This window comes from Olea europaea, chromosome 22 (assembly GCF_002742605.1).
Source record: "Olea europaea var. sylvestris chromosome 22, O_europaea_v1, whole genome shotgun sequence".
NCBI classification, from domain to species: domain Eukaryota; kingdom Viridiplantae; phylum Streptophyta; class Magnoliopsida; order Lamiales; family Oleaceae; genus Olea; species Olea europaea.
In genome coordinates, this window is record NC_036258.1 from 10,263,181 (window position 1) to 10,265,333 (window position 2,153).

The 2,153-nt window shown below is 34.7% G+C and overlaps 1 pseudogene; it reads left to right on the forward strand.

Moving 5' to 3' along the window:
• Nucleotides 1–317: 317 nt before the first annotated feature.
• On the forward strand, nucleotides 318–1,719 carry LOC111371684 (annotated as a pseudogene).
• The last annotated feature ends 434 nt before the right edge of the window (nucleotides 1,720–2,153 follow it).

Sequence of the window (2,153 nt, forward strand, 5' to 3'; positions counted from 1 at the left end):
ATGACACATTCAATGGTTTTGAAATGTCAGAGACTAGTAGACTACCTTATTTAAATGATCGTTACGGTCCAAGTTTCGATCGACGGAGGTCACAGCTTCGATTGGAGGTCACAGTGTCGGCAGGCAATTGTATAGGTTTTGGAATGTCAGTAAGGCTGCAAAGTGAGTGCGAGAGTCGAGACAGCGTTATGCACTTTAGTGTAGGTATTTAGAATTATTTAGTGGGTTGGAATCTTGTTGGGCTAAGAAATGAAACAATAAAATGGGTAATTTGGCCAAAATTTTGGATTTAAAAATTATTAATTTGTTAATTTGTTTAGAAAAAATTAAAATAATTTGATTTACTCAATATAAAAAAAAATTAGAAAGATTCGATTTTTCGATTCTTGGTCTAAAATCGAGAAAATCGAGAATCGAACCGTACCCGTCGGTTCTAAATTCAAATACCCGTTCGGGTATTTAATTTGACAAGAACCGTCGGATTAAGTTCAGTTCGGTTCAGTCGGTTCGATTCGAGAGATTTACCCAATCCTATGCAAAGCATTGCAAAAGGCTTTTTCTTTCGCAACATTTGCAAAGCATTGCAAAAATCTTTCTGTTTCACAACGTTTATAAAATAATGTCAAAAACTCTCTTTCGCAACGTTTATAAAATGTTGCCAAAAACCTTCACTCGGATAGCAATCCAAGTCACTCCTCCTTATTCCAATCTCTGTCGTCAAATACTCTTTAAATCAAAGTCTCTCACTAATCCTTTGAATTCCCAAATTTAAAGCACGTCAAAATTTCTACCTTTTGTCCCTCCATTCCCTAAGATAAACCCTTCATTCCTCCTATTATCCTCAAAATTCCATGTTCACCCAAAGATTAATCAATAAATACTCTTTTTGTATATATACCTTCACTTCCATCTTCCAATGCCTCGTACAAAGTAGATAACTAGCAAATCAATAGGAGGCAAGGCTCTTTGTAAGTATATCAGTACCAAGGCCGCCAGGAAATCTGTCTCGACGATTGGTGGTGTTAAAAAGCCCCATCGCTTCTGCCTGGTATATTGGCTCTCTATGAGATCTAGAAGTACAAGAAGTCTTTCACTCTTGATCCGCAAGTCCCCCTTCCAGAGGCTGGTCCATGAAATCGCCCAGGACTTTAAAACTAATTTTTGATTCCAGCGCTCTACTGTGGTGGCGCTACAGAAGGCTGCAGAGGCTTACCTAGTTGGGCTTTTTTGGGATACAAATCTTTATGCTATTCATGCCAAGAGGGTTGCTATTATGGCTAAGGATATCCAGCCTGTGAGGAGGATTAGGGGTGAACGTGTGTAAATGGGTTTGATCTAGATCTGTCTTTTTGGAGGGTTTCATATTGATGATGGCTGTGTAAACTTTGTTTCAATCAGTAGATGAGTATCTTCAAAACTCCTGGTTTAGATCTGTCTTTTTGGAGGGTTTCATATTGATGATGGCTGTGTAAACTTTGTTTCAATCAGTAGATGAGTATCTTCAAAACTCCTGGTTTAGATCTGTCTTTTTGGAGGGTTTCATATTGATGATGGCTGTGTAAACTTTGTTTCAATCAGTAGATGAGTATCTTCAAAACTCCTGGTTTAGATCTGTCTTTTTGGAGGGTTTCATATTGATGATGGCTGTGTAAACTTTGTTTCAATCAGTAGATGAGTATCTGCAAAACTCCTGGTTTGCTACTGTAATGAAATTGATGATTAATTGAATCTACATTTTATTCTGTTCTAATAATTTCTTCTTGATTTTGTGATTTGATCATTATGCTAGGAGTTTTTTCATGAATTGAGGTACAAACCTACGTATGCATTGTCTTTTTAGCTTGATTTTTATACGAACTGTTTTTTTTCATGAATAAATTTATCGAAGTCAAATCTCAACATTTAATGATAGATTTCATTATTAAATTGGATTGAGTTTAATTTCAAGGATTATGTTAATTGTAGATTTCTTCAAGGATTATTAAATAACAGGTGAATTAATTTGCATATTTTATGATAGAAATTTTTTTTAAAAAAAATCATTAAATATATTGGTAAATATAAGAGCAGGTGAATTAATTAAAAATAAGTTAAAAGATGTCGCAAAATAATTAGAGAAACAACAAAATTCAAAAAAGTTGCAAATAAGTTAA